This window comes from Schistocerca gregaria, chromosome 2 (genome assembly GCF_023897955.1).
Source record: "Schistocerca gregaria isolate iqSchGreg1 chromosome 2, iqSchGreg1.2, whole genome shotgun sequence".
Lineage (NCBI taxonomy): Eukaryota > Metazoa > Arthropoda > Insecta > Orthoptera > Acrididae > Schistocerca > Schistocerca gregaria.
Window position 1 is genome coordinate 677,283,083 of NC_064921.1, and position 25,346 is coordinate 677,308,428.

The following is a 25,346-nucleotide window of genomic DNA, read 5'->3' on the forward strand; positions in this document are numbered from 1 at the left end:
AACATCTATGTTTTGATAATTTAAATAAAACCGCATTTTGATGGAGATATAATGCTGCGAAACGTATATTATAACTATTAATAAAAGTGACTGGGTACAGTTACAGAATTTCAGGTGCTATCGGTTACAGTTTCGCGAATTTCCAGCATGCTGGAATAAGCGCAGGTAAGCAACTTCTGTTGACCAGTACAAGGAAAAACCAGCCAAACTTGCACATTTCACTTTTTTTCATTCATTAGATGGCTGGTTTTGCGCTCGGACCCATTTTCAAATTATCGTAAGAGGTAATTAAAATGGTATTTCCGAAGATGCGAAAACCAAGTAAAAATTTATATCTATTATGAAGTGAAGACGGAGAGTCACAGTGCATACAGATAACTGTTTTGTTATCTGTATGTACTGTGAGTGTCCGTTTGCACTTCATACTACCTACGCATTTTGCCACGGTTTTCGCATTTTCGTAAATCATTTATTGTTCGCGTAGTTTTAATGGATACAGTTCATGATTTCCACAGATACTAGTCATAATCTACACAGATACCTTTCACATGGTGGCCCTATGCCTTTCACAATCTATACAGATACCTTATAAAGTTGACAACTACCAAAATTCCCGGTGGTATGGCTGACATCAGTAGTCGTCCATTTCTATCAGTGTACTTGTGAATATATTTTCTACCATCCAGGTAATCGCTGGCAGATGAGAGTTCGTCCACCTTGTGATTGCTCTGTACGTCCCAAGGCGTTTAAATCATGTTTGTTTGTTTGCACGGGGACGGTCTGAACGTTTCAGAGCTAACGCTGGACTATTTTTGTTGCAGTGGAGAGACGCACCGGCGCGAGCGACGGCAGCAGCGCCCAAGGTGAGTCCATCCGAAAGCAATTAACGCGGCGGCGGGAGCTCGCTCTGGCGATGATGAAGAAATCTCGTTCTGTCCTCTGGTATCCCCAGTCGGGTTTGCAGCAAAGAGTTCACTGCACACATATGACTACGTTTCATTTCGTTATGTCTTCAACCGATACGCAAGTACATCATATTAGCTACGAATTTCGCTATTGTCAAGGACGGTGGTTGGGTCCTCACTTTGATAAAATTCTTCTGACATCTTTCAATTGATCTCAATAAGAACTACCGCAAATGTGTTACGGAGGTTCTTAGTAACTTCAGTATGAATGAGCTGTAGAGTACAAAGATGATCAAGATTATTTTTAAATTAACTGACGTGTTTGCACGTATAATTTCCTCGCTGCATAATTGGAAAAGACCATAACTCTCCGTGCTAAATAACAACAATACTCCCCTTTTGAGTTTCTTTTGAGGTAGCAATAATATTAGTGATGAGGTGGGGGTTAGGAGCTGAGAGCACGATGTGCGTATTCACATCAGAATTGTTGATGGTGGACAAATAAACTGCACTGAAAGAAACAGTAATACCAGAACAACTTACTCAGCTACACCGATCGTTACATTCCGGTTAATAAAGAAGGAGCGAACATCATACTGTGCCAGAAACCGGATTAATATGCAACAGCGCACTGAAAAAAATGTATTCTATCGTTATTAATATTTAAATATTTTCACTTAACAACTGACGAGAAAAAATGCTTTGTCCATATCTGGATACCAACTGCATAAAAACAACCTCCCATATTCTACTGGCACAGGATTGTTACAGTAAAGTGAAAAAAAGTCCACTAGTTGAGTCGGAAGGCACATAAAGATTGGTGGAAGACGTACTTTACTTGAACATCAAGAAGCCAATCGCGATTGTACAATATACACATGACCAGCAAAAAAAATTCAGGTGTGTATGCAGTTCACGAAAAACTGACAACAAAGCGCTTGAGGCCCACATAATCACTCGGTATCAGGCACTTATGAGAAATCTTTTGTTCAGGTTGAAAAATATTTAGAAAAGCAAGACTTAACTAGGTGTTTAACGCTCCTACAGGTATCAATGATTCTGAACCATAGAGAATGAAGAACAGTGGCTGATCCAATTGATCTTCGATGTTGGCAATGTCTGCTCGTAATATCATGAGAACCGTTCTTAGCAATAAGCACCTTAGAAGAAGCACCTTAGAAAAAGCCTGGTGCAACTCTTTCTATTTGACACCGCTTCGACGGCTTCCGTGGCAGTTATGGGCGTATTTTATTAACCGGCTTCTGATCAGGAGGCCGAGTGACCTCTCTTCAGATCAAAAAATGGCTCTGAGCACTGTGGGACTCAACTGCTGTGGTCATCAGTCCCCTAGAACTTAGAACTACTTTAACCTAACTAACCTAAGGACACCACACACATCCATGCCCGAGGCAGGATTCGAACCTGCGACCGAAGCGGTCGCGCGGTTCCAGACTGTAGCGCCTAGAACCGCTCGGACACACGGCCGGCCCTCTTCAGATCGTTCAGCACAGAAAAGTCGGAGGTGTTATGAGGTATCGATGCTGGAACCTTTGGGATAGTTGTTGTTGTTGTTGTTGTGGTCTTCAGTCCTGAGACTGGTTTGATGCAGCTCTCCATGTACAGTAAAGCTGCATGCCCTCGGGAAAAATCACAGCTGTAGTTTCCCCTTGCTTTCAGCCGTTCGCAGCAAGGCCGTTTTGGTTAGCGTTACAAGGCCGGATCAGACTGTTGCCCCTGCAACTACTGAAAAGGCTGCTGCCCCTCTTCAGGAACCACATGTTTGTCTGGCCTCTCAACAGATACGCCTCCGTTTTGGTTGCACCTACAGTACGGCTGTCTCTATGGTTGAGGCACGCAAGCCTCCTCACCAACGGGATAGTATCCAGCAATACTAACCACTAGACCACGGGTGCGGGAAAATAACATCAGCTGGTAATCCTAGGTCATTTGTTTAGAAAGGAAGAATAACGACGATTACGAGATCACTAGATGCAGAGCATAAGCTCGGTCAATTAGATACGGTCGAAGAAAGAGGTCGTGTCCTTGTGAAAGGATTCATACCAGCATTTGTATCGATTGATTTTGGGAAGTCACGGAAGATCTTATACCGGACTGCCGGACGGGGATATGACTCGTTCCTTCGGAATGCAAGTGCACTATCTTAAGCAAGACATAATATGACATGATGGAACGATACACTAACATTTAGTTTAGTGTATTTCCTTATCGCAATGTACCTATTTCGAGTGCAACTGAATGGTATTCCAACAATCCATTAGCCTTAAATCAGTTCGTCTTTGATTGGGCATACAAGCAGGATGAAGAAGACTTAAACGCAAGATGTGCGAATCGTATGTAATGTTTCATTAACGACAGAATCCTTCTAGCAGTAATGCTGTTCTATCCGTCCTAGAAAGTGCCTCTTCTGAAAATATCGTGATCATATTTTCTGTCACAACTGCGTCACTTATCGTACGCGTGGTGTCACTGAGCATTACAAAATAAAAAGCGATCGCTCGACTTCCTTCCACATTCATATCCAATTCCATCTCATACTCCATTTTTAATCACTTCGTCGTGACTGAAAGTTAAGCTCTGCTCCTCCTCCTTTCTTTTTCGTGGCGCAAGTGGCCGTTGTTTACTTTCTCCTTGCGCGCCACTTATTCCGGGTTAAAGCATCTGGCAAAATAAACAATCAAGCTGCGCAAGAATTACGAGCATTGATTGGATTCCTCAGGGTGAAAGGACATAATGTGGCTGAAATTCAACATGAGCTAAAACAGTATGGGCGGTTAGCGCGGTTAACTCCTGGTCAATAACGAGGTCATCACGTATTATACCACACGTGCGACTGTAGAAGGATGGAACAGGAAATCAGACACTCGCTTTTTAAAAGTAACACCATGAGCCTTTAGAGATGTAGAAAAAGAACGAAAACCTAAGTGTGGTTTGACGGAAAAGGGATGGGAACCTCGTTCCTGCAAAATGTGATCCAGTGCCTTAACCATGATTCCACTTCGCTCAGTTCACCGTGAACTGTGGTAATTTAAGGGCATCCAGAAAATTTTCACCGTAAAGGAGGACGTGAATAGGTGCACGGTGATTGGCAGAACAAGCGTACATGCATAATACTTTTCTGAGCGTGTGAGCGAAAAAGTGCTGCAAATCGTGGCTTCACAATTAGTCTAATTACCGTCACATGTGTTCGGCAGTGCTGAAGCGAAAGCTGAGATCCGAAATTATCTTTATTCATGACAATCAATACCAGCGTAATGGCGCCCGCAGTGCTTAATGTTTCGAAATTAGGGTGCGAAAGTTTCGAACGATAGCTTTAGAGCGTTCATGTCGAATGCACTGACCATCTACATCTACATAAAAACTCAGCAAGCCCCCATACGGTGCATGGCGGAGGGTACCTTGCACCACTGCCCGTCTTCCCTATTCCACTTGCTAACGGAGCAGGGGAAATCTATTATCCGTAAGCTACCGTACGGACCACTGCTTTCTCTTACATTGTCTTCTTGGTCATTACGGGAGAGGTAGGTTGATGGCAACAGGATCGTTCTGCAGTCTGTCTCAAATGCCGGTTCTCTAAACTTTCTCACTGGTGTTTCGCTAAAAGAAAACATTCTTTCCTCCAGGCATTTCCATTTCAGTTTACGGAGCATTCCCGTAATGCTCGCGTACTGAATAAAACTACCGGTAACAGATATAACAGCAAGCCTCTGATTGTTCTGATGACTTCCTTTAATCGGTGGTAGGGATCCAAAGCACTCGAGCAGTATTCATAAATGGGTCGCACAACTTTCGCGTGTGCAGCCTTTTTTACAGGTGAGCAACACTTTCCTAGAATTCTCCCAGTAAACCGATGTTTATCATTCACTTTCCCTGATACCAACCTTATGTGCTCGTTCTGTTTCATGTCGCTTTGTAACGTTATGCCTAAACGTTTCATCGAAAAATGGTTCTAATGGCTCTGAGCACCATGGGACTTGACATCTGCCGTCATCAGTCCCCTAGAACTTAGAAATACTTAAACCTAGCTAACCTAAGGACATTACACACATCCATGCCCGAGGCAGGAATCGAACCTGCGACCGTAGCAACAGTGCGGTTCTGGACTGAAGCGCCTAGAACCGCTCGGTCACAACGGCCGGCATGGGCAGTGTCATGTAGCTTTCTATTAACGCTGTATTCGAATATTATGGAATTGTTTTTCCTACTCATGTGCCGTAACCTACATTTCTACACACTCTGAGTAAGCTGAGATTCATCACAACAAATAGAAATTCTATCCAAGACATCCTATATCCGCGTACAGTCAGTCAACGACGATACATTCCCTTACACTTCAGTGTCAAAAGAAAACAGTTACAGATTGCTGCTCATCCTGTCCAACAGGTCGTTTACGTATCTAGAGAGGCATGTCGGACAACCTCTATCTCGTATGCTCGGGTCTTTGTTAACGGCCTGAAGTGTGGCAGGTGAGTCAAACACTTCCCGAAAATCTACGTCTAAGGAATTAAAAGGATTAGGAAAAGATAGCGGGTGTGGAGGAAACTAAGCAATCAGCGTGTGTGTGTGACCCTCACAAAATTTTGGTGAGCATCGTTTCCGTATAACTGCCGCCTGCGTTTACTGTTACACTGCCTGTAGTTGCAGGTGAATCGTACTTTGACTCACCACTACTTACAGCCTTATAGCAGCCATAATCCACGAACTATCGTATTACATTGGTATTTCTTGACGGATTAAAATTGTGTGCCAAACCGTGACTCGAACCCGATATCTTGCTTTTCGCAGCATTTTCTCTTATGGACTGTGCTGTTCCGGCACTTGATAGCTCAACCAGTAAGGTTTGCCAGCGAAAGGCGAAAATTTCGTCTTCGAATCCATGTTCGGCACACAGTTTTATTCTACCGACAAGTTACAGAACAACGCCGACGCCGCTATAGAGTGAAGGATTTATTCTGGGAATGTTACATTGGAGATGTTACCTTGCTACGTGAAACAATGCACTTCCGATGCACTTAAATCTATGTACAGATGTTCCACAGACGCAAATTTTGACATTCTGAACCGCTAAGTAGCACAAAGCTTTACTGTGCTTGTTGCCAGCACCTTAAAACTCGCACTTTCGCTGTTAACGCACGCTTCCTCCTTACGTCAGTACTCCAGCAGTATACTTATCCATCTCATGTTTACGAGTTGGCATAAATTTTCCACCGCCTACGTCGCTCCTCGGACGGGGAACACGCTCATCCAGCGCGGACTCCTGAACAGCGTCTCGGCCCTTGTTGTTAGCCGGTACGAGCTCCGAACGCGAACGGCAGTTTTCCAGCTGGCCGCCACTGCGGAACGGAACGAGCTGCCTGTGACTCTACAGCAAGGCGCCTCCCATCGTTACCCACGGAGCGGAGACAGCAGTTAGCACGACACGTGTTGCGTCGTCCCGACAGTGCTGCAAGTGAGTCCAAAGCAGCCGCTGTTTTTATCCCGTGAGGTGGATTTTGGAAGCTATACTGTATTCCAACATTATGAAATTCCTCGAAGAAAGCGATACATAACGAGCACGGATTCAGAAAACTGTGTTCTTGTGAAATACAACTGGTGCCGTTCCTTGGAAACGGCTTCTAGTTGAACTGTGTGCCTATGGACTATCGCCTCTGTTTTGCGACTGAATTCGTGATTTCCTTTCAGAAAGATCACATTTCGACGTAAGTGACGGAAGTTAACTTGCTCATGCTCGGTAATGAGGGGCAATCCGCTAAAGTGCAACTTGGGAAAAGACAACTTCTCAGCCAAGATGGCATCTGTAAAATATTTGTTTACGATGACCGTTTTCGACAAACAAATTTACGATCACCTGATCCATAAACAGCGTACATATAGTGTAACACATATTGCGTTATGAAAACTAGCATACATGCCATAAATATAATACCTGAATTGAACTATTATTACATACACCTCGGTACAGGTGAGTACATGTGTACAGCTTGAACTATAAATTTATTCCACGTCTTAAACAGCTGGACATTTGACGCAGGATGGAATGGCATGTCAAACCCCCAAGGCTTCCTGGACTCGGGTAGGGGCGCCGGTCACGGACCGAATCCTCCCGGGGATTAAAGACGAGGGCCGCTGTGCCGGCCAGCCTGGATGTGGTTTTTAGGCGGTTTTCCACATGCCGCTAGGTGAATACCGGGCCGGTCCCCACGTTCCGCCTCAGTTACACGCGTCGCAGACATCCGAAACACGTTCGCACTATTTCACGATTTACATTAGACGCAGACAGTTGGGGGTACACTGACTCTGTACTGAGGGGTACGGGATGGTGATAGGAAGGGCATCCGGCCGTCCCTAACACCAACACTGCCAAATCCGTTGTAACCACTCCGACCCTGCGATCGCTGCGGGACTATGGCGTAAGCGAATGAAAGAAGAAAGAAAGGAATGGCATGTCAAAGTTAATACTGTAAACAGTATGAAAAAAGATTCGCGTTCTCGGACTTCGCAGCGCGATTCCTCACATACTAGCAATAAAAAAATGTCTGTCACACAATTTCGTCCTGCGCATATTTCAGGCAGTAAATGGGCGCTAAAAACTGGCAATGTGGCAACACTGTAATCATGTGTCCGGTAACTATCTCCGTCAGGAGACAGCAAAAGTGCTATACAGTTGGCTCAGTGGATAGCGTTTTGGGTTGTCATGCAGGAGGTCGAGCGTTCGATTCTGTGTTTAGCCTTATTTCTCTACATCTACATCTACATCCATACTGACGGTGTGTGGCGGAGGGTACCCTGAGTACCTCTAACCTCTGGAACCTTAATCTCGTACAGCGATTACAGTGAGTCTCGTACAAAACATTTGCAGTTATGTACTACGAACACAGAAATGGCAGTACAATCGTTTTCATTGGTCAGCTTTTAAAGAAACCTTTTGCACGTAGTGGGCGCAAGTTATTTCACACCACTGCATCTACTAGATTCTAAACTTGATTTGTGTGTGCCCTCCCCCAATGGTCCTATCGATTAATAGCAACTATTGTTCTTGCCACGTTCAGGTCCATTACATTACATTACGGCCTTACGTCACCAGTAGGAATAGCAACGTGCTAGGCAAATGATTTATATGGGACCATTGGTGCAGGTACACAAAAAAACAGGTTTGAAATCTGGTAGATGCAGTGGCAAGAAAATTTCACATCCACCACGTGAAAAAGGTTTCTTTAAAAGCTGATCATTGAAACCGATTGTACTTCCTTACCTGTGTTGTCAGTACGTAACTGGAAATGTTTTGTAGAAGATCCACTGCAATCGCTGCATTACGAGTATGACGCCAGATCCCGTACCACGCAGACTAATTTCAGCAAATAAAAACAGATAATCTGCGAGCCATAATCGAACCCTCGACCTCGTGCACGCTAACCCAAAACGTTATCCTTTACACCAACTGCACAGCGTTGATGTGCCTGCTGAAAGAGATAGTTACCGTACAAGTGATTACAGTGTTGCCAGATTGCCAATCTTTAACGTCCATTGACTGCTCGAAATATGCGCAGGACGAAATCTTGTGACAGATGTTTTTGTTTTGCCAGTACATGAGAAATCGCGCTGAAAAGTCCGAGTACGCGAATTTTTCTTCACCCTGTGTACTGGTTTTAACTTTGATATTCCAATGTATCTTTCGTCAACTGTCCAGCTAATTAACAATGTGGAGTACATTTGTAACTGACGTTGGACACACGTATTAACCTGTACTGAGGTACATGTAATAATAATTCAATCTATGTATTATATTTATGACATATACGCTAGTTTTCACATTATAATATGCTTTACGCTTTATGTGAAGAACACACAGATCAAATCTACATCTACATGGATACTCAGCAAATCACATTTAAGTGCCTGGCAGAGGGTTCATCGCACCACCTTATTCCAACCTCATATAGAGCGCGCAAAGAATGAACACCTATATCTTTCCGTACGAGCTCTGATTTCCCTTATTTTATCGTGGTGATCGTTCCTCCCTATGTAGGTGGGTGCCAAAAAAATATTTTCGCATTCGGAGGAGAAAGTTGGTGAGAAGATTCCGTCGCAACGAAAAACGCCTTTATTTTAATGATGTCCATCCCAAGCCATTGGTCATTACTGTGAAACTCTCTCCCATATTTCGCGATAATACAAAACGTGCTGCCTTTTTTTTTTTAACTTTTTCGATGTACGCCGTCAGTCCTATTTCTACATCTACATCTACATGACTACTCTGCAATTCACATTTAAGTGCTTGGCAGAGGGTTCATCGAACCAGAATCATACTATCTCTCTACTATTCCACTCCCGAACAGCGAGCGGGAAAAACGAACACCTAAACCTTTCTGTTCGAGCTCTGATTTCTCTTATTTTATTTTGATGATCATTCCTACCTATGTAGGTTGGGCTCAACAAAATATTTTCGCATTCGGAAGAGAAAGTTGGTGACTGAAATTTCGTAAAAAGCTCTCGCCGCGACGAAAAACGTCTATGCTGTAATGACTTCCATCCCAACTCGTGTATCATATCTGCCACACTCTCTCCCCTATAACGCGATAATACAAAACGAGCTGCCCTTCTTTGCACCCTCTCGATGTCCTCCGTCAATCCCACCTGGTAAGGATCCCACACCGCGCAGCAATATTCTAACAGAGGACGAACGAGTGTAGTGTAAGCTGTCTCTTTAGTGGGCTTGTTGCATCTTCTAAGTGTCCTGCCAATGAAACGCAACCTTTGGCTCGCCTTCCCGACAATATTATCTATGTGGTCCTTCCAACTGAAGTTGTTCGTAATTTTAACACCCAGGTACTTAGTTGAATTGACAGCCTTGAGAATTGTACTATTTATCGAGTAATCGAATTCCAACGGATTTCTTTTCGAACTCATGTGGATCATCTCACACTTTTCGTTATTTAGCGTCAACTGCCACCTGACACACCATACAGCAATCTTTTCTAAATCGCTTTGCAGCTGATACTGGTCTTCGGATGACCTTATTAGACGGTAAATTACAGCATCATCTGCGAACAACCTAAGAGAACTGCTCAGATTGTCACCCAGGTCATTTATATAGATCAGGAACAGTAGAGGTCCCAGGACGCTTCCCTGGGGAACACCTGATATCACTTCAGTTTTACTCGATGATTTTCCGTCTATTACTACGAACTGCGACCTTCCTGACAGGAAATCACGAATCCAGTCGCACAACTGAGACGATACCCCATAGCTCCGCAGCTTGATTAGAAGTCGCTTGTGAGGAACGGTGTCAAAAGCTTTCCGGAAATCTAGAAATACGGTAAGGATCCCACACCGCACAACAGTATTCTAAAAGAGGACGGACAAGCGTAGTAGGTCTGTTACATTTTCTAAGTACCCCGCCAATAAAACACAGTCTTTGGTTAGCTTTGATCTTCTGATGAGTTTATTAGTCGATAAGCGACAGCGTCTTCTGCAAACAACCGATGACGGCTGCTCAGATTGTCCGCCAAATCGTTGATATAGATAAGCAACAACAAAGGGCCTACAACAATACCTTGGGAAACGCCAGATATCACTTGTGTTTTACTCGATGACTTTCCGTCAATTACTACTAACTGTGACCTCTCTCACAGGAAATCACAAATCCAGTCACATAACTAAGACGTTAATCCATAAGGCTGTAATTTCACTACGAGCCGCTTGTGTGGTAAAGTGTCAAAAGCCTTCCGGAAATCCAGAAATACGGAATCGATCTGAAATCCCTTATCAATAGCACTCAACACCATGTGAATAAGGAGCTAGTTGTGTTTCACAGGAACGATGTTTTCTCAACCCATGTTGACTGTGTGTGAATAGACAGTTTTCTTCGAGGTAATTCACAATGTTCCAACACAATATATGTTCCAAATTCCTGCTGCATATCGACGTTAACAATATGGGCCTGTAATTTAGTGCATTACTCCTACTACCTTTCTTGGATATTGGTGTGAGCTGTGCAACTTTCAAGTCTTTGGCTACGGATCTTTCGTCGAGCAAATGGTTGTATATGATTGTTAAGTATGGAGCTAATGCATCAGCATACTCCGAAAGGAACCTAATTGGTATACAGTCTGGACCAGAAGACATGCTTTTATTAAGTGAGTTAAGTTGCTTCACTACTCCGAGGATATTTACTTCTACGTTACTCATGTTGGCAGCTGGTAACTATGTTTACTGACACCGGTTATCCTAAGTAAAGATTTTACAAATGCGACCTTGACAGGGAAGTTGTCTGTCTTCAAGCTGAATAACTGACGGAAGTCATGTGGTGAAACCGAAGTGATACCTGGGCTTCCCCGAGGTCATCCGCTTGTGTTACCCTATATAGACGATTTAGTAGCACTCTTAGATTCTTTGCAGAGGATGCGCTCGTTTACCGTCTAGTAAACTCATCGAAAGATCAAAATTAATTGAAAATTGATTTGAGAAAGATATCTGCTCGGTGCGAAAAGTGACAATAAAAAAATCAGTTAAAGTTCGGTTACGCGATAAATCACACAAATGTAAGGGCTTCTGTTTCAGCTAAATACCTAGCAACTGGGCAACGTAGATTGGAACCACCACATTGAAAATGTTATGAGGAAGGAAAACTAGGAACTGTGTTTTATTGGCATAGCAGTTAAAAGATGCAACAAATCTACTAAAGAGACTGCCTACACGATGCTTGTCCGTCCTCTTCTGTGGTAATGCTTCGCGGTATGGGATACTTACCAGATACGACTGAAGCAGGACATTGAAAAAGTTCAAAGATGGGCAGCTCGTTTTGTATCATCTCGAAATAGGGAGAAGAATGTCACGGATATGACAATCAGGTTGGGATGTCAATCACTAAAACAAAGAGATTTTGGTTGCGGTGACATCATCTCACAAAATTTCAACGGCCAAATTTCTCCTCTGAACACCAAAATAATTTATTTACTCTCAAGCACATAGGGAGAAATGACCATCATAACAAAGTAAGAGGAATGAGTACTTATATGGAAAGACTTTTGTCCCATTATTACCATGTGCTCTTCAAGAGTGGAACGATCGAGACGTATTCTGATAGAGGGATCACGGAACCACTTTCAAACGAATAAGTGTGATTTTTAGAGTAATCATGTAACTGCAGATGTAGATGAACCGCTAGGAATGCAGTTACTGAGACTTTTTCTAATCCCTCGATTGTAATTGAGTTACACTGGGCTATTCATTCAGAGAAAAAAGAATGACATGTAAAAAAAAATTTTCCTTCTAAATAAAACAGCCGAAGATTACAACGTGGATATACTCGCGAAGAAAACTAAAACAATGTTTTTTATAGGAAGGAATCCAATAAGTACAAAGCTAATGGTGAGCAATGCAGTGGTAAAAAAAGTTAGTCATTTTAAATATCTGTGAAGCGATATCAAATTCGATTAGGGGGAATATATGGGCAAGAAAGTAGCAAAATGTGAAAACATATGTGGAGCAATGAACAAATACTTTAGGAGAAAGCCAAAAAAATATGATGAAGTTTCATAAAGCAACGACTGTTCCCGCACTACGGAAGTGTGTTGTGGGCCATTTACGAACGACAAGAAGGTAAGATCTAGGCAGCTGAAAAGATATTTCCTAGGGCCGTGAAAGGTTGTACCAGAGAAGCCTGATTAAGAAACGGCGACAAAAAGAGGGAATTAAATATATTTAATGTAATAAACGAAACTGAAGCCAACACAAGAAAATGGAGTGAAATTCTCGACAGAATGAACAGTGGCAGACTACCTTAACAAAGCTGGAAATTACTTTCCCGTAGGCCGAAAATGTCATCGAAGGCCATGGAAGAGAGAGGCACCTTAGCATCCGGAAGTCTAATATTTGAAGTGGAGAAGAAGAAGAAGACGAAGAAGAAGTCCACAACAGATACTACAAGTAGTTTGTTTGGCATAGAAAAGATCAGAAAATCTCTCACTTGGTTAAGGTGCAATGTCAGCTTATTCAAAACCAGTACTTAGGTAACAGAAGCGGCCGTAAACATGTGTGATTTGCCACATGAATGAAAAAAAAGTAAATTGCCAGTAATTGCATACTTTTTTACGACAGGTGGCGCTGTAGTAACTCGCAGCTGCTGCCCGTGTTAGTTAATCCGATTTGTAGGCAGTAGCAAAATAATGGAAAACAAGGCCATCTGGCGGTCCCGTGACCAAGCAAGGCGCACTTTTCACGCAATGGATCGATAAAGGCCCACAACTGTCAGCTTTGCAACCTCACAGAACTTATTCACTCACCAAATTACTGAAGCGCGATCTGAGAGTGGAAAATTTATTATTGCAATAGCCTATGCCATTTTACATATATTACTGCGCATATCTGAGAAATAATTATCGCACTACAGGAAAGGTGTTAAAACAACTGGATTTTCACTTGTTATGGTTCTTTTGGATCACCTGGTGTATTCACCTGTCATTTTACGTCATGCGTTAGTTATTTAGTTGATTGAAATTTTCGTTGTTTATATTTGGCACAAAGCGCTTTGATACGGAAGGAGTTAGTTGGTGTAGAAGATACATTTTCCCTGTGGGAACAGGGCTATATGCTAACCATTTACATAACTGTATTTTTGTTGTAATTGTCTAAATTAAACCTTTTACCACATTGGCCGCAATAAAAACTCGCCTTCATTTGATGTCGTTATTGCACAGTTTCGACTATGATGCCATTTTCAGATGTCTGTGAAACCAAATCAAAATGGTAATACTTTGCGTATGATACGAGAACTTAACGAAGCACGTTACTGAGCTTCAGAACTGTCCTTTATATCCAGGTAAATTCTAGATTATCGATCTGGAACAGACATCGACGGAATAACACTGAAGTAACTGACTGATGACTCGGACGACAAGAATATAATTAATAATACAAAAGACTCCCACTGAACATGGGGTAATAATACTGCAAGAGCTCTCAAAGAGAAATCTGTAAGCTCAAAAAGAACATTAAAAAGTGAAATACACAGTATCAGTGTTCCACAGTAACATACATTGCACATTTTGTTGTGAACCGACTTTCGGAGTTCTAGGCTGCTATTAGACAAATTGAAACTGAACAGAGAGTGCACACAGCTTCAGCCAGAGCTTCTAACTGTACAACGACTGTTATTTCCACAGATATAAGATATGACATTTAAAGATTATTCACCTATATGAGAAACACACAACTGAAGTCCTCCATTTGAATTGGGTACAAAGGAAGAAGTACGGTATTATGCAGTAATGTAATTAATGTTTCAGACTCTTAAGAGATGAGCATATATCGGTGAACGCAATGGGTGACTGACCTAAACACACTGAACTACACAATTTATACAGATATTAGTTAAAATTATCCTGTACTTACTTAGCCTTATTCTTCTGGTCCGCAAACTGCAATGAGTTCTTGGTCTCGTCACGCAGCCTCGTCCACAGCCTCTTCCTGGCATCTCCTTCCCTTGCTCCTAGTATCTGGTTATCCCTGGCCACTTGGACTATCCATTTTATTTTCCGTCTGCCTAAATGAGTTCTTCCTCCTGGTTTCTTCTCTGACACTCCCTTGGCTTCAAATGGCTCTGAGCACTATGGGACTTTACATCAGAGGTCATCAGTCCTCTAGACTTAGAACTAACCTAAGGACATCACACACATCCATGCTCGAGGCAAGATTCGAACCTGCGACCGTAGCTGTCGCGCGGTTGCAGACTGTAGCGCCTAGAACCGCTCGGCCACTCCGGCCGGCTGTTCTTTCTTCTTCGCCGTTCTCCTTCCTCACAAATTGGGCCAAATATCCTTCGCAAGACTTTATTTTCAAAAACTTTTATCTTTACCTCTGTATACTTATGTTTCCTTCATATTTCTACCATTGTATAGTAATACTGGTCTGATTACACTTCCGTATAAACTTATCTTGGTTTCTCCTGAAAAAACCTTTGATGGCAGTAATTTTTGAGTGAATGTGACGTCCTGGGTGGCACTGTGAGCCACGCTTCTTTTTCTTGTTTGTCATAATTTCTATTGTTTAGCACAACATCGAGATATTTAAACTATACACAAACTGATATTGAAGTATACACAAAGAAGGTACGTACCAGTAAAGTGTATATTACATTTTACTCAAATATTAAAGGTATGTTAAAATAAAGTCCCTTCAAGTATCAATGGGATGTTCTATAAGTTATCAAAAATAATAATGTGTGGAAAGTGTTCGTTTTTCTGTTGGAAAAAAATGCTGCGAACTTGAAGCATCTCTCTAGTATATGTTACGAGCATACTGCTATGAAATGTACACCTAAAACAAAAAGGTCACTGGCTCAAATTCATTTGGTCAAAGAGAGCATCTAATGTTCGGAACCAGTTATCTCATTACTTCGTGCCTTTTTAAAATCTATGCAGCTAGTTGCACAAAAGGAAAAACACTATTTTAAAGGAAATACTTCACGTTCTTGCTGCCTAGGGCTGTCCACGAGTGCTAGCAGCGGAAAACCCACGAGGAAAAGCGCGACTGCTCGCGTCCAAAATCGGTTGTAGGAAAATGTAGCTCACTTGTAAAGGTGACCGCCTACAGAACACTAGCACGACCTGTTCTTGAGTACATTTCGAGTATTTCGGATCCCTACCAGATAGGATTAAAGGAGTAATACAGAGCAGTAGTGCTAGATTTTTTCCCCCAGTAGATTCGATCAACAGCCGAACATTACGGAAATGCTCCGTGAACTCAAATGCGAATCCCTGGAAGGAAGAGGAAGCTTTTTCTCACGAAACACACTTGAGAAAGTTTAGAGAATCGAGGTTTGCGACAGATCGGAGAAGGATCCTGCTGCCAGTGACGTACATCTCGCGTCACATCGCGAACTCAAAAGAAATCGAGATACGTACGGAAGCTTGTAGTCTTTTTTCCCTTCCTCCACTGGCGAGCGGAACGGGAGTAGCTAGCAGTGCACAAGGCATGCTCTGTATGATGGCTCGCGCAGTATGTGCCTAGATGTCCGGGCTGGTGGAGCCTGGCCCTCTGTGACGCGCGCCCCGCGGCGGCACGGCCGGTCGTGGCGTGGAGCGGGCCAGGCGCTTACGCAACACCGACTTACGTGACCCGCGCAAAAGACAGCTGGTCCGACAGCCCGCGATGCAAGGTTCTCAACCCAAAACGCCGATGACGTCCGCTTACTCACTGCCAGCTCCTTATCGTTATCTCCACTGACGTGTCCACGGCCAGCGACGGTTTAGAATTCCAAAGCATTGAATACAAAGGATTATGGCTTCTGAATGTATACGTTTCATCTACATCTACATGACAGCTCTGCAGTTCACAGTTAAGTGCCTGGCAGACAGTTCAGCGAAGCACATGAAAGCTATTTCTCTACTCTCGAACAACGCGCGGAGAAGAACAAAAACTTGATCCGTACGAGCTCTGATTTTGTTAGAGTGATTATTTCTCCCTACGTAGGTGGGCGTCTACTTTTTTTTCGCATTTGGAGAAGAAAGTTGGTGATTGAAGCTTCATGAGAAGATCCTGTTGCAACGAGAAACGCCTTTCTTTTAATGACTGCCTCCCCAATTCGCGAATCACATTCATGGCACTCTCTTCACCATTTCGCCATAATGCAAAATGATCTGCTTTTCTTCGAAATTTTCGATGTCTTCCGTCAGTCCAATCACATCTCTGCTCTGGGACTGGGTGTATGTGTTGTCCTCATCATTTCGTCATTATCGTCATCATTCGTGACTCTAGCTGGATTGGATTGTGTAAAATTTGGACGGTGTCAAATTGGGACTTCGTACGGGTTCTGATGACCACGCAGTAGAGCAACCCACAAACCAAACGTCATCATCATCAGTCCAATCAGATGCGGATCCCACACCGCGCAGCAATACTGCGGAAGAGGGCGGGCAAGCGTTGCGTAGGAGGGGTCTCTTTAACAGCCCGTTGCGTTTTCTAAGTAGATCGTCGTGTTCTATTTCCCCGCAGTGTTATCTACGAGAGCGTGATGAAAAGCAGTGCGCCGGCCGGAGTGGCCGTGCGGTTCTAGGCGCTACAGTCTGGAACCGCGTGACCGCTACGGTCGCAGGTTCGAATCCTGCCTCGGGCATGGATGTGTGTGATGTCCTTAGGTTGGTTAGGTTTAAGTAGTTCTAAGTTCTAGGGGACTGATGGCCACAGTAGTTAAGTCCCATAGTGCTCAGAGCCATTTGGACCATTTTCTTTGAAAAGCAGTGCGTCCGAATTGTTTATGTGGCAGATCTTAAAGGTTTTTAAATAACACAAAGTTTATCAACATTTTACAGTCTACACATTTATTTCCAAACGTAGTGATACAGGCGATGAACACATTTCTCCCGACGAGAGACCAGTTTATATGAATGAACATTCTTATAATTTGATAGGCTACGAATCCATTTTCTTCATTGCGGATGCACAAATACATTCGACCTCCTGTAGGAGATTCGAGATAGTCCATGCGGTAGCGATAACATGGTGTCCCTTATGGCGCAGTGGTTACCGCATTTGCCTAGTAAGCAGGAGATCCCGGGTTTGAATCCCAGTCCGGTACACATTTTCAATCGGCGTCGCCGATTGCTCATAATGTAACGATGCAGCTGACAGCAGTGATCCCTCCCCTTTCCTTTCCTTTCTTTCCCTCTCCACCTTCAATTTGCCTATAGAGACCAGTTTGTTGATACCGCCACTGGAATGTCTGACTGTTGACAACTTTACCTGTGCTTCCACCGTTTCATTACTGTTTTTTACGTTTTGAGGACAAATAACAGTGGGATGTGGCGAAGTCGGGACTGTATGGGGGATGATCAATGACAATGGACCCAAGGTCAGATTGTTGCAGATGTCGCTGTGCTCGTGAGTGGTCCGGCATTGCCATGTTGAAGGAGACGGTGCTCCGTGTGTCCACGAGTTATTCGAATTCGCAACTCGATTACAGCACGTTGTTTCTCACGCACCGACACAGTTACATTACACCCCGCCGTCTTACAACGCTACAATTCGTAGCCTTGTAGCGGCAGGAGCTACAAATAGAGAGGAAGAATAAATATGTAGATTGTTAATAACGTTTGATTTATTTAAAACGCTTTAAGAGTTTTCACATAAAAACGTTCTAGGCATTACTTTTGAACGTATGTTTTGTTCGTAATGTTATCCCTAGGTACTTAGTACAGTTGACACCTTTTAGATTTTTATGATCTATTGTGCAACCGGATTCCTTTTAGTTTTCATGCGGATGAATCACACATTTCATTATTAAATTGTCACTTTTCGCACCATATAGATATCTTGTCTATTTCGCAGTTGGTTTTAATCATCTGATGACTTGACGAATCGATAAATGACAGCAGCATCGTTTGCAAACAATCTAAGAGGGCTGCTCAAATCGTCCCCTGAACAGTGTACATAGATCAGAAACAGCAAATGGCTGTGAGCACTATGGGACTTTACATCTGAGGTCATCAGCCCCCTAGAACTTAGAACTACTTAAACCTAACCAACCTAAGGACGTCACACACATCCATGTCCGTAGCAGCAGTGCCGTTCCGGACTGAAGCGCCTAGAATAGCTCGGCCACAGCGGCCGGCTCAGAAACAGCAGAGGGCCTGTAACACTTCCTTGGGGAACACCACATATGACTTCTTTTTTATTCGATGACTTTCCGTCAGTTACTGCGAACTGGACCTTCCTGACAGGAAATCACGAATCCAGTCGCACAACTGGGACGACAGATTGGTAATCGCTTGTGAGGAACGTTATCAAAAGCCTTCTGGAAATCTAAAAATTTCGAAAGTTTGCCTCTGCATATTATTAGTAGCTGGCTGTGGACTCACTGAGGATGTCTTGCTACCCTTTCTTGAGGGCTAAGTGAGCTACGCAGTGTCAAAATCGCCGTCTCTAATGGACATACGGCGACGGGACGTGAAGTATAGCTTTTTTCCTTAAACGCTTTAGGAAAATACCGGGATCTTTTCTTCAACGGAAACTAGCTGGAACCTACTCCACTCCGTCACAAGATCTCGACATTGCCAAGGCGTTAAATCTACTGTCTGTCTCGTTTAGAGAACTATGACAACAGTTCGCGAATCACCTTTTAGTTGTTCCACAAAATTTCGGGCGAACTGCCGAATGTTTGTAACTTCTTGTCACAATATTTCGGCGCAGAGTCTTCTGGCCACTTGTAAGGTGCCAGGCAAATCCAACACCTTACATGAAAACCCTGACATAATAAGCAAATCTACTAGTATGTCACATAGCTCCGAATAAATCGTGACATTAAATTAACCAAAGTAATACGAGTAACGAGTGAGCAAATGGAATACCACAGACTAACACAAGAATGCCTAAATGCATGTCGTACCTTCCCACCGTGAGGCAGACGCAGTTCCGAGGGGAGAAACGACGACAGAAGCCGAGAGCAGAACCGTGTTAAGCTAGATAATGGAGGGGCTGGGCACCCACGCCGCGAGCCTACCTGTACAACTATACAACCCGCACGTTTTAGCGTGAGGCTTTTTCGCGTCTCAGGTATGTCAAGGACAACCCCCAGCCCATGTTAAAAGCTAGAGCCCTCCAGAAAAGCAGTTTAGATCTTACGATAACACAAAAAGGGCCACTACCACCCGCAAGTTTTAGCGTGAGACTTTTTCGCGTGTCTGTTACATTAGGATCACTCCCCAGCCCATGTTAAAAGATAGAGCCCTCCAGAAGAGCAGTATAGATCTCACGATAACGCTAAAAGGACCACACTAGCTGCAGGTTTTAGCGTGAGACTTTTTAGCGTCTCTGTTACGTTGCAAACTTTAAAAACATTGCCCCACCACGAAAACTATAACGTTTCCCATTGGATACACAGAATTTTTGTAGGCGGAGCGTAAGGTTAACATTGAGACCCTGATTGGTCAGATGAAAACACAGCCAGATAGCTTTTTTAAACTAACTTCGGTAAAATCGTAGTAAGGAGAAGTTCAGAGAGTTAGTTCCGAGACGGCGGGCTGGATGGCTGCTGCGCCGGCCGCTGCCGCCCTGACGCTGCTTAGACACCGACAAGGTAATGAACGCACGCGATGCCGCATTTTTGAGCGCATAAGGCTTCACTCAGAACTGCAGACGTCTCATCTGTTACACCCCTTTTTTCCGTAAAACTAATGGTGATCGTTAATTAAAACTCATGGTGTTCACATTTGCCACTTGAAGAACAGATCTGAAACGCGATGATTTTTCTTTTATATAGTTATTGAGAAGCCACATCAGCCACTGTAATTTACGACAAGTTAGATAAGTTATTAAAGATAATTCAGGGTCACTGTAGACCATTTTGATAGTTTTCTCTTTTGTGAAACTTAAATTAAACCTAGATTATAGATGTGATATGGCATAGGTCATCCTTCGATCGATTGTAGAACTTGGAAACCCATTTAGGGAATATTCGTTCACATTTTTGTTGAACGCTGTTGGTTTTTACCATCCTGTATTAAAACATTTCCTTTTATCAATAGTGTAATTTATAAACGATGTTTTGTGATTAGAATAAATTTCCAATGGTAAACTTAACTGCTTTTTCGACGTTATTTTACCAGCTAACTAAAAATAGGAAAGCCTTGAACCCTTTCCACTAAATTTAGTTAGTATTAAGATTCTTTTACAGGGAGTGCAGTCGAGCTGACGCTGAGATCATTTAGTATTTGGTTATATCATCGCTAGTCTCACTGAACTTTTCTGAATTCTACATGTCATGTGTGGTCTGGTGTCTCCTTACCAGCAACAGGTCCCAGGTTCAAACTAGTTCCCTAAAAAACACGCTCAGAGCGTCGTTGCGCGAAAGTGGTTGGGAGACACGATATAGTACAATCAGACACCACCATGAATGTTTAGACACTTCAGGTGATAACTGGCGAAAACGCACTGAGCTCTGGCATTTAAGACCCAGCCGGCACATGCGTGGTGGACTCACTTGGCGTTGCGCGTGCGCTACTTGAGCGCGTTCGATTCTGTTGCGCCGCCCCCTCCGTGGTGAAAACTCGCCTCCTCGATGTCAATTCGATTGTCTTCCAGCAGTTCCATCACAGAACTATGCCGACTACTGAAGACACGAAGTTTTTCAGCGACTGCATTCCATGCCGAGTTCAACTGAAAACCGCCGTGATTAATAAGAGACTCACTGTCAGTCAGTCGTATTTCCACGGATTCGCGGCTTTAAATACCAGAGCTCAGTGCGTTTTCGCCAGTATCACGTGAAGATGGCCAGAAGACTCTGCACCGAAATATTGTGGCGGCAAGTTACAAACATCCGGCAGTTCTCTCGAAATTTTGTGGAACAGTATGTTCGCCGGGAAAGTTTTAAATCTCACACCTTTTAGTTATTACAAACACAATTAAAGGTAGCAACATTTTTTTTTTTCAGAACATTTGCCTTTATAATCCATGCACTTGCGTGCGTTTGAACCAATTCTGAATTAATTTTTCCCCCTCTCTGATGCTGGAACCTCAAATATGTGTGGGCTTTGGAGTTTCAGAAACGAATACTGTACCACTCCTTTTAACGTTGGCTTTTCTTTGTTAATTAGAATTGCTTAAGTCCATCTCAGCTTTCAGCAGCTAATTTTTTGCAGAGGTTTTACAGTTTTTCTCGTATTTTCCGACGGGCGTTCTGTTCATATAACCCAAATCTATAAAAACTTAAAAAGTTCCGAAGACCTTCGAGGAGTTTTAAGCGAAGAAAGCTCAGGTTATATTTGCATATGAGAGCATTAACGCTGAGTTTAGCGAGGTATAAATTTCCTTCGTAGCGGGCAGCTAGTGTTTCAGTACGCCACTTAACGTCTCAGAGACGAGTTCTGCAAACAGCTTGGCTTGCGGTGTCAGGTAATCGAGAGTCTGATGAATGGAGAGGCGCCTCACGATCCTAAAGTCTTTTTAAATCATTGGCTCCTCACTACAAAATGTCCCTGCCAGTTTCAATACCTATGATAAAGAGTGCATATATCGTTTAAAGAAATTGTTTTAATGTCTTTTTTTTATCAGTCCTATCACTAAACGAATATACGAAGGGTCCAAATAAAATGAGTAAGGAAAGACATAATTTATTACGATTAGTGTACAACAGACGACGATGTTAGCGTGTATGGACGACTCCGATTTCGCTGCGTTTCTTTCGTCAGACAGAGAAGATGATTTGATGTAGAACCGAAAATTTTGTGACTGCCATCTTGCAGAAACAGAACTGAAGTGCAGGCCCAGGTGTCAACTCCCGAAGAAAAGAGTTGGAAGCAAATCCACAATGTAAGATATTATTCAGGAAATGAACGTTGTCCAGGGCAGCCAGCTGCCTTTGGTGTTTTTTTTCTATCACCATTGCAGGACACTTATGAGACGGCAGTTTGAACTTAGCGATTACAGAATGAAGACTAATGTGACATATCTGTGAGCTGTTTAGCATACCCCTTAGATGATACAGATTCTATCCCCATTGGATTCTTGAGATCGTATAGCCCTCAATCCTTTAGTCGTCCTGTTGTATTCAGATAGAGTCGACAGTTTCCTGCCGGCCGCGGTGGTCTAGCGGTTCAGGCGCTCAGTCCGGAACCGCGGGACTGCTACGGTCGCAGGTTCGAATCCTGCCTCGGGCATGGATGTGTGTGATGTCCTTAGGTTAGTTAGGTTTAAGTAGTTCTAAGTTCTAGGGGACTGATGACCACAGATGTTAAGTCCCATAGTGCTCAGAGCCATTTGAACCATTTTTGACAGTTTCCTAGCCATTTTTATTCTGAAACAAAACCAAACGAAAACGAAATACGTAGGCACCCAAACCGCAAAGCAAACTTAAAACATTTGTTTCTCCTAGCAAAAAACATAAATAAAATCTGTCGAAAGAACCAAAGCAATGTCATTTAGTTTTTAATACATAACGCGAAATCAGTAAGTCCGTATATCCGAGCCAAGTATACTCAGTGTCAATCTGTATTGGTAAAGATAACATTGTGGCGCTTAATTCTGTCGCTGACGTAAAGTTCCGAAAATACATCCGTCATTCTCAAATGAGCTAAAAAAATTAGCAGCACCGTCTATTGGTTCTTTGGTGTATTAACGGCGACATCTGTAGGTCCATTGACGTATTACGTCATGATGACTAAACATCCGAATAACTAAACTGAGCAGACGATTTTAGATAAAACCTGAAATTTTGATATCTTTTTTCCCAGTGATGAAGTCAAGTCTATATGTTGCACCGAGCTACGCTCAAGTGATCTGTGAAAACTCCATGAAAAGTTGTCGAGTAGTTTTCGAGATAAGCGTGTTTCAACAGTCAAACAGACAGACACGACAGTTTTACTGTTTCAGTATTAGTATAGATATAGGTGTTGCCGAGTAGAGATGGCTTGCTCCCTATACTGTGGCACGTCGTTCCAGTTTTTAGTCACGGGGATGTGCATCTTTTAAATATCACTGTTTCGACAACGTGTTTTAAATATTTTAAATTGCCGCTTCATGTGTTTCTTTTGACCTTTTATTGTTACTCTTTTTTCAACTACCAGCACAAGAAGTCATCTGTCGCTTATCTAAAATTATCCGTTTTATTTTTCACCATTAAACAGTTTTAAATGCCATGTAACTACCCCCACTATCTGTTTCTTGTTTGCTGTCTCATTTAACTTGCCATTGTCAATAGGCTGAAGAGCAGGTTGCCTGCACCACTGACAGTCAATTCTCCCCGCCCGTATGGGGCACGGGGGAGGGGGGGGGGGGGAGGATGAGGTAACAGTAAAGAAGAAAAAAAGTCGAGATTGAAGTAGCACAGAAACTAAAGATGTGTTGCGTTCTCCGATTCAAGGAGGAGAAGGAGGAGATTACTGTTTAACGTGCCGTCGACAACAAGATCATTAGAGATGGAGCACAAGCTCGGACGAGGGAACGATAGAGAAGGAAAGCGGCCGTGTCCTTTCGAAGGAACCTTCCCGGCATTTGCCTTAAGTAGTTTAGAGAGATCACAGAAAACCTAAATCAGGATGTCCGGACGCAGGTCTGAACCGCCGTCCTCCTGAATGCGAGTCCAGTATGCTAACCACTGCGTCACCTCGCTCGGTCTCCCCATTTCAAAAGGTATATGTGGCTGTCAGCTGCAAAGAGCGTAACTCGCACTGCACAACTGACGTCTAACGCTGTCTGACTTCACGCGGTACATTTTTTTTTTTTTTTTTGGAGGTGGGAGGGAACGGGGAAGGGGGGGGGGGGGGTCGTGAAAACCTCTGTTTACTTGCCTCCCACTCGAGCTACTTTATGCGTACCGCGGCGCCGCATGGCATCAGCAATGAACTCAGTTAACTCCAGACGTACTCCAAAACTATGGGACGAGTTTGAGTATCATTTCAATGTTTGTCATGTGTCCGGCTGAAGCCTTATTCAACGTTTGTTAAAGGTTAATGTGCAGTTTTATCCTAAACGTAATTGTAAAAAGTGCCCCAAGGTTGTATTGGTATGCATGTAGAGGATACATCACTGCAAAATCGGATGATTGTTTTGAAAATAATAACTTTGCAGTCGTTTGCGTAAGAGAAATTCACCCCATGTTTCTATTTTAATTTGTCTAAAATACATAGTCTTTTCAAATACTCGATGATGTGAGTTGAAAAGTATTCCTCTTTTCGTATTACACATTCTGCAAATCCCATAGCATTTTTACACGAGGGGACGTGTCAGTTATTTTTACAATCTTTATAAAAAATTATAAGTCTTTGAAGATATTTGGGGAAGGCGTCAGATCGAACAGCTGCTGTTGTTACGTTCACCTGAAACTCTACCAATTCTCGTTAATTTCTTGTAAAGTAATATCCGCGGAAGTTATCGCTTTACCTCGTTCCTTCTCGATAGCAGCACCTCCGGAATCTTGTTCTGCGGCCTTCCTCTCAGTAGATAAATAGATTTCTCCCGTCCGTGATGCGTCGATAAGGCACCGTCTTCGTGATATAAAATTTTTGTAGAAGGAATCTTAATGGACGTAGGCTTTTCCTGCCACTAAAAAGAAGGTCACTCCAGACCTGTAATAAACACCATAATGAATATTTTTCGATACAAGTTACACTTTTTTCCTTCACAAAAAAGACGCAGCGTCTCCATAAAACATCCTATCCTACCATGGAGGCGGCCGAAAAAAGGTAAGTGATTAATAAAGGAAAACTGTAAACAAATGAACATTAAAAAAAGTGAAATTACTGAGATAACACTGATTCTACACCACTTGTAGTATAATCTTGTCAGGTTTATCTTCCTATAAATCATGACATAGCGAGACACAAACAATTAAAAAATTATAACCGTTCGGTTAGGTAGACTACGATTTGTAATGCTGTTTACCGACGAACGTGGCGTCACATGAACAATAAACCGAAGCGATGCTCCATACCT

General features: G+C 42.9%; 1 protein-coding gene across 1 annotated transcript in view; it reads left to right on the forward strand.

Annotated features, from left to right (window-relative positions):
• Positions 1-827: 827 nt before the first annotated feature.
• LOC126334741 (chorion peroxidase-like) overlaps positions 828-25,346 on the forward strand; it is a 407,382-nt gene continuing 382,863 nt past the window's right edge. The window contains exon 1 of the mRNA XM_049997290.1: positions 828-863. The gene's annotated coding sequence lies outside the window, so the exon portion shown is untranslated. The remainder of the gene's footprint in view (positions 864-25,346) is intronic.